The following is an 8,663-nucleotide window of genomic DNA, read 5'->3' on the forward strand; positions in this document are numbered from 1 at the left end:
TAAAAATCCTTGCTAAAATCCTTGAGCCAGCCACTCATGCATTTAGTTATATGTGTAAAATACCAAAATATTGGCTCTATTTCTATGTGCACTGATGGGCTTAGTGTTCTGCTGCTATGTCTACATACCCTGCCTGTGGATATAATATTACTTTTAAGTTGCTATGATAAAATACAATGCCCCAAAGCAACTTAAGGAAGAAAGACTTAGTCCGCGGTTCTAAAGGGTAGTCCATAATGGTGTGGGCAGCATTGACAGCAGTCATGGTGGCTGGCGCAGGACGCTTACATTGCATTTTATCAGAGAGGAAGTAGGGCTATGCTCTAAACTTCCAAAGCCTTACAGGGATGTACTTCCTCTAGCAAGATGTACCTCCTTAAAGGTTCCATCAACCTCCCAAAACAGTGCCACCAACTGGGGACCAAGTCTTTAAATATGTGAATGTGAGGGTGGAGTCGGCACACTTCTTTCTCATTTTAACCACCGTGAGTATCTACACTGCCTACTATAGCGTAGGGGAGGAAGGACATGCCGTATCTCTCAGTGTGTGAGCTGGCTGGAAGCATAGGCGTGCAGAGCCTCAAAGGTAGATGGCTGTTTATGCCGGCAATGCCTCCCTGGGAAATTTTAATGCTGTAACTTAGAGAGAGAGGAGGGGGTGGACACAGACAGACCCTCCCCCCCCACACACACCCAATGCTATGTAATGTTAGACACAACATTCCAGCTAAAGGTAAAATAATCAGAACCTGGGTGTATTAACTGACAGAAAAGTCTGTTTTGATAATAACACAACTTATTTAAGAAATTGGAGTGTCTCCTTAACAGGTGGTAAGTGGGGAGGGCTCTTTACTCTTCAATGACTTTTTTTCTATGACTCAGGAAATTGAATTTGACTGAATGAAATTTGAAATCCAGAGTACTACAAAAAGCTGACTGTACCACATCTGCATTGCTTGTTTGGTCTAAAGTTCCTTCCATAAAATTCTAAAGTCGGTACTTAGTTAATCCAATGAACTATTTGGTTTTTATCATACATACATATACATCTATATTCATTACTATTCTTGCTGACAAAAGCCATTTAAAGAAGACTTTTGGGGTGTGAGGGAATATAGTCCACCCTGTTGAGGGAAGAGAGGCGGAAGAGCGGGAGGCTAACATGAGAAGCAGGGCACTTCGTGTCTGGAGTCAGGAAGCAGGAAGACAAGGATGCAGAGGTCATCTGGATTCTGCCCCCACGCCTGAGCTACGGATACTGATGCCAACACTCCGGGTAGGTTTTCCTTCTCGGTTAAACTTCCCTAGAAACTCCCTCACAGACGGACCTCTGGGTATGTCTCTTAGGTAATTCCACGGTCAGTCAAACTGACAATGAAAATTAACCCTCGCAGGCAGTAGCTCATCAAAGACAGGATAATGCTCCGTGACTATTTTTAAAAAGCAGGGTCAAATTTGGGAAGCTGCCTTCAAGAAAGTGTCGTTTTATTTTACTGAAATTGCTTACTTTCTTTGTCTGATGATGAAGAAATGTATGACTAGTAAACAGCCCACTTCAAAAAGAAAAAAATAGACTCAAAGTGCAGCTCGTAAAAGCAGTTGAAGCTGAGTGCAGACATGTCCCTGGAAGGCAAAGCCGGAGGCTCACCAGGCCAGGATAGCTCAAGCCTCCTCACAGTTTCCCTCTGCAGAATTCCTTTCCGCCTAGGGCAGGCTTGGCTCGCTGCTCTCCGGGCTGCTACTGATTCCCAAGGAAGCCCCAGACACACAGATGTTCATGGGTCGCAGATCCCTGAACTGACCGCTTGTGCATTTTGGATTTCAATTTGTAAACATGGGGATTCCCTTTTAAGAGAGAGGGAGGAGAGGAGAGGAGAGGGGAGGAGGAGGAGGAGGAGGAGGAGGAGGAGGAGGAGGAGGAGGAGGAGGAGGAGGAGGAGGAGGAGGAGGAGGAGGAGAGAGAGAGAGAGAGAGAGAGAGAGAGAGAGAGAGAGAGAGAGAGAGAGAGAGAGAAGCAAAAGGGAAGCAAAGAAAAATCACTACGAAGAGGAAAACTCTGAGCTCAGTTTTTCCTTTTGGAATCTTGGCGGGTGAGGCTAGCGATCTTCAATCTGGCTTTCGCCAGACACTGTATGTTTTGAGCAGGCATGGAGCCGTCCGTCCGTTGGCGTGTCTGCCAGAACATTCAGCTCTGACCTGTAACACCTTTGATTCCAGTCGTGAGGAGAAGCAGCCCGCAGGATGGATCTGCCAGACGCAGCACGCTGGCTAGCAGCTGGAGCCTGGAGCAGCTGAACAAAACAAGGACGTAGACTGGTCTCCAGAAAAGTCCAGAGTTCAAATCCTGCTTAGTCTGTCACCAGGCATGGGTGTGAATTGACTTCCCCGTGCTTGAAATCAACCCAGCTAGAAGGTCCAGTGACATCCAAGAGCTGCTTCTGCAGTGAGTCTTTGCCACCCTCCTTCCCCAAATGCTAAAAGAAGAGCCCCAGTTCTCCCTAAGCCAGTGAATCGAAACTAGCGAACATATAATCACATGTAAGTCCAGGTCTGCCGGTGCCCCGTCCCTCATGTCTACAAGGTTGGTGCCCAAGACACTGGTCAGTCCTCAGGAAGTTGCACTTCTGAAGTGGGAAATTAATCCGCAGGGAGAGGCTCACTCAACTACCGGTGAGGCAGAAGGAAAGCAAGGACTGTCCCTCCTGTCCTGGCCTCTGTTGTCCTAATCACTATGCTTTATCCAAGAGAAAACACTATGTGGATTTTGATTTTTTTAGGAGGACTTGGTCTCGCTGTGAGTTCCAGGACCTACCTCTTGTTAACATTTATTTATTTGTTTGTTTGTTATTTATGACATGCATTTACTTAGCGTGTGTATGTATGCATGTGTGGATGTGTGTGAGCACTTGAGGTACCAGGATGCATGTGTGGAAATCAGGGGACAGCTCTCAGGAGTCGGTTCTCTCCTCCTTCTACATGATACCTGGGGACCGAACTCCGGCCATCGTCTCGGCAGCAGGTACGTTGACCTTCTGAGCCATCTCGCCCACCCTATGTCACAACTTGTTCCCTCCGACTTCTTTCAGGGTATCTTGTGGACTTAGGACCCTGTCAGTAACAACAACAATAACGAGATGGCGCCTTGTGAATTTTCACGGAGGCTGCACACACAAAGACGGTTTGAGTTTTGTTTGTCTTTTTTATGCTTTTGAGACCAAGTCTGAACTCAGGCTTCCTCTGCCTGAGCCTCCTGAGTGGTAAGACTAGAGGCATGCACCACTCTGTCTGGCTGTTATAAGGAAAAGTTTTAATTAAAAAAAAATGGAAATTGGATCTATATGACCCTGTACTTCTGAAGCCCTGATTCTCATTCTTAGAAGTGTCATAGCTGTGACAAAAAAAAAGTTATAATAGTGGCATTGTGGGCCCCTGTGGCCTTCAGTAGGTAGCGATATAATTGCTATAATGGACTGGTATTGCCTACAATGTGTCGATCCCTCCACATCTACTCTAGGGCTGCCAAGGACTTTAACACACTTCGGTACCAGTTTCCACACACAGAAGAGAGCTGCGACCCTGACCACAAATGTCCTCAGAGCTGACCTGTTTAATCTCAGACCTAACGTTCTCTTCTTTCTGCACACTTTGATGTTTGTTCTCTACCTGTGACTGAAAGACACTGAAAGCCTAGGCCAGTTTCCATCCGCAAAGGAAAATGAGTGAAACCAGCGTGTGAAATGAGCATGAAAAAACCCTAACAATGTGTTAATCTGGGAACTACCACAATTCTTCAAGAGCTGTGCTGACGTGCGGTGGCATCAGAACCGCATCGGGAGAGCTCTGGGGCATACTGCGGTTTCTTTGGAAATCATTTTCTTTGCCAAACCTTGAATGCTTCAACACTGTCCGATGTAGAAGCCTTACCTGAGCCAGGTTCGCTGAGGGCTGGATATTCCAGAGAAACACTTGGAGATGCATCCTGTTGGAAAAGCCATGCAATGCAGTTACCTCTCCAGAGGAGCTGCCTTCCTCCTGCTTCCAGAGGCTGCAAGTGCCCTTCAAGCAATGTGTATTCACAGATGATAAGCATTTGAGAAATACAAGATGGCGACAAATAACCCTTTAGTGAATAGCTCAGAATCATCTTTTGGTTTTGCTCAGTCTCCTTATATATGTTCTCCTACGTCAGGAAAAATGTGGAAACTGTTTTAGAAATCACTTTAATTCGAGCTGGAGAGATAGCTCAGTGGTTAAGAGCACTGACTGCTCTTCCAAAGGGCGTGGGTTCAATGCCCAGCACTCACATTTGTTTTTAACTCCAAGATCTGACACCCTCACACAGACATACATACAGGCAAAACACCAAGGCACACAAAATTAAAAAAAAAAATTGAAAAAGAAAAAAAATCACTTGAATTAAGAATTTTATTTAATATGTATATATACATTTAATGTGTTTGGCTAGTCTCTCCTCTACAATTCCTCCCCTATTCTGCCTCCAATGTTCCCAACCTCTTTATATGTTCCTCTTTTTCCTCCTCTCTCCACTCCTCCTTCTCTCATACCACTGAGCTCATTCAGTTCTGTCTGTATGTGCACGGGTGTGGGACCACCTATTGGAGCATGAGCAGGGCCTTTCAGGGCCTGCATCCCTGGGAAATGGGTGGTCAGAATCAAGAAGGTGTATGGGAAATAGTAATCATACAGACCTTTGAAGATGCCATATAGAAACCTACATATGTAGAAACTTTCAAAAGTAAAAGCGTGGCGCACACCTTTAATCTCAGCACTAGGGTGGCAAAGACAGGCAGATCTCTGTGAGTTTGAGGCCAGCTAGTCTATATAGCAAGTTCAACGACAGCCAGGCCTACACGGTAATACCTTGTCTCAAAACTAATAATAAAGTAAATGAGTATAATTTTAATATATGTTTCATATTTTTGTAGTATTTGCTTAGATCAAGTCAATTCATGATGCCCAGGCCTATCAGTACTCAAGAAGAATGCAGGAAAACTGTCCCACACTTGTGATTAGGTTGGTCTCTTGGTTGATGAGGGAAGAAAAAGGCAGTCATGCTAAACAGATGGCAAGTGGTTCAAATCAGGCTGAGGAAGGGAGAGAAGTGTCTGGTCACTGTGTGGGGCACCTGTGTTGTTCAGTACACTAGGGGGAGCCGTATCCACAACAATATGCTCCAGATTGCAAGGGTTTTTCAAGCTTCTCCCATAAGGACAGTCTGACTTTCCTCCGCTCATCGGAGTCCTGGGCCCAGACGGAACCCATGGTTAGTGTGAACAAAACATAGTAACCCAGCCTTCCTCGGTCAACAGATTATTAGCTTCTCGAAGTCATGTGACCTGTTTTGGGGCTTATTGTTTTTCCAGAAAACCTTTGTCTTGATGTGTGATAGACCTGTACAAAACCATGCATGTCGTGAATGCACAGCTACATGTATTTCCATAAGCTGAAACACATTCATATAAAACACATTTCCGCTCAAGGACGCAGACCCTGCCAGCACCTGAGACTTTCCCGTACATCTTCCAGGTATCCACACATGTAAAGCCTTTCCTACCCTGACTTCAGCTTCAAGGTTTAGTGTCTCTGTACTGGACAGTGGAACTGAATGCTATCTTCGGGGAATCTAACTACACTGTTTCCTTATTGCTATGATTTTAAACTTATTATTTATCTAAAACTAATTTTTATCAAGTCACCTATACTGGGAATGTTGTATATTCACAATACAATTGAAACTCTAAGTTGGTCCCTTTTTTTTTTCTTTTTTGGTTTTTCTCTGTAGCTTTAGGCACCTACCCTAGAACTCGCTCTGTAGACCAGGCTGGCCTTGAACTCACAGAGATCCACCTGTCTCTGCCTCCCAAGTGTTGGGATTAAAGGTGTGAGCCACCTCTGTCCGGCTCTAACTTGGTCCTTAGGTGGTGACTACACAGATTACTTCCCAGACTCTAGGGTTAATATAGCTATAAAGGTAAATAGCACAATGAAAAAAAAATCAAGATTGTATGAGGACATCAAAAAAGCTGTTTGAACTAAAAACAGAGATTCAGGCAACTGTGTACATTTTTTTAAGGTTCAAAATGTGGCCAAATGTGGTGTACAAGACCTCAATAAGGAGACAACTTCTGTGGGGTTTGAGCCGCACCTCAGTGGAATGGTTAGGTGATGTGAGGGGGGACCTGAAACAGCACTCTACCGTTGTGCAAATCAGTGGTATCATTGAACCCCCAAAACGGCCAGAAGGAATGCAGAATCAGGCATGCTCAGAAACAGTCCTTCTCATTAGAAAGGAGCAATGCTGCAACCATTTAATAAAGTTGTGGTGAGCCCCAACCAATACAAGTACTTCATTGCAATTTCATAACTGTAATTTTGCTGCTGTTAAGAATCATAACGTTTAAGTATAATTCAGGACATCTGATATATGACCCCAGAGGAGGATCTAGACCTAGGTGGAGAATTGCTGTTCAGGAAGCTTGTGTGAGTCTAAGTCCACTTCCCTATTTTTCACCGTTTATAAGAGACAAGATAAAATTGTGCCTGGTTGCTAAGGATCTGGGGGAACATATTTACTTCACTCCAAAGGCAATGAGGAGCCTTGGTGTTCAGAACAGGAAAGTCGCCCGAAGCAATCGCTGTTCTACACTCTGAGTTAATTAGGAGGTTAGGTGATTGTCCTTCCTTCCCAGCCCTATCCTTTCTTTAGGTTCTGTAGCCTCAGAGGCGCTTCCCAAGCATCAGGCACTTTTTACCGTTGCCTTTCATCTGGGTTCACCGGATGGCTGTCACACAGAAAATGAGACAATTTGGGTGAACTCTGCCTCCAGGCTTAAGGGACAGAGGGGGACAAAAGCCAACTCAGCAGCTGCACTTCTGCCCTAGAGGGTTGAGCAAAGATAGAAGCTGGAAACGGAAGCTGCTGCAGGAGGATTTCAGTAGTAGGAAAGTGTTCCTTGCGCACTTACTTACTGAGCCGAATGGTGTAAAAGGAGTCAGTGGCATTAGCTCGGTATTTCCAGCTTGAGAAGCCGCATACGGGAAATGCGTGAATGTGAGAGCTGCCCAGCATAGACAGAGGGCTCATAGCAGGTTGTGTGAATGAGCTGAGGTAGGTTGGTGTGATATCTCTACCCTCTTTTTTTTTTCATTGTCTTGAGGGGTGGACAGTATTCCCAACGGCTATCATAGACCTCTGTGGCTGTGAGCAGCTAGGACTGGGGTCCAATTTCCCTCCATTCAACCCCTGAAGACTATACACACCTAATATTTTCTACATGCACCATGACCTGGTAGGGTGGGGGCGGCGGGGGGCGGGGGGCGGGGGATAGAGAATCTTGGCTCCAATTTTCCTCTACCCGAAATGCAGATTCTTTGTTTTGATTTCTCTCCCCTTCACACATGTCTTTCCTGGCCATCTAATTTCGTTTCCCTTACACGAATAATTACTTGACTTCAGGCAAGCATGTCCAGACAGCAGAGCACTGACTCACAAAAACAAAGTGATTTATTTAATTGATGTAGCAAAGACGAAGGGTTAAAAGCCAATCTTCTCACAGGGCTGTTGCAGACCCCTCCGGGTGGAACTCACCGAAAAGCACACATGTGACTTTAGGATCCCGGGGCCAGCTTCAAGCACACTGTAACTAGCTGGTCTCAGAAATGCATCCTCGGAGAAGCAGGCATCAGACAGTTCTTACTGTCCTTGTGCACAGTTGTTAGCTCGTACACCGTTCTCTTGCGGAAGCCATTTGAAGGTATGCGGCTTCCAGAGTTATAAAGCTTAATGATGTCAAACATCAACCAATGTCTGGTCTTCGAATCCCTTCATATGAAGAGTTTTCAGTGTGCTGAACTTTAAAGAGTTTTTAAATTATGTCTCAGAATTTGTAATTTTAAATTACAGTGCAATGCAAAATACAAAAAAAAACCCCACAATATAATAATATTGAATTGCATGGCTTAAGAATCTGAGGTAAAACTTAGTTCAACATAATTGTTGTGCTTGCTATAGCATCATCTCATGCTTGAAAATGACATCATATATGTTCTATCCGACCCAAGAGTAGTCAGTTTTGTGGGCTAGGAAACCACAGCTCAGAGAGATAGATTTATATTGTCACATGGTCCCACAACTGTAGCAGAACTGGTGCTAGGCGCCCCCTGTCTAAAAATATCCTGTTCACCACCATTTGTCTGAATGATGCTGCTATAGCCAATGTACGGGAAGTTGTTTACATTTTTCTTTAGTCCTGAGACGTAACTCCAGGGCTCACTAGCAAGCCAACAGGAGTGCAGGCAGTTGAACTCTTGGCCAAGGAAAAAGCAAGACAACCAGAGGCAAGGCCCGGTGTTCAGCACTCAACCCTGCAACAAAGCAAAACTGTAAGAAACAATAATTCACCTGGGCAATGGTGGCACACATCCTGCGCTTGGGAGGCTGAGGCTGGCAGATTTCTGTGAGTTCAAGGACAACCTGGTCTAGAATGAGTTTACCCAGTGTAACCTGGGAAGATATACTGGACTAAGGTCAGGGTTTTGCCTGGTGTGATCTCTCCCATATTCTACCTATCACTTCAACACACTTCTTAGTCGTAAGGAAGTAAAGGGGAAAATATCAGTGTGTCTGGACTAAGACAAAGGGT

The sequence above is a fragment of the Microtus pennsylvanicus genome, chromosome 1, assembly GCF_037038515.1.
Source record: "Microtus pennsylvanicus isolate mMicPen1 chromosome 1, mMicPen1.hap1, whole genome shotgun sequence".
Classification (NCBI taxonomy): domain Eukaryota; kingdom Metazoa; phylum Chordata; class Mammalia; order Rodentia; family Cricetidae; genus Microtus; species Microtus pennsylvanicus.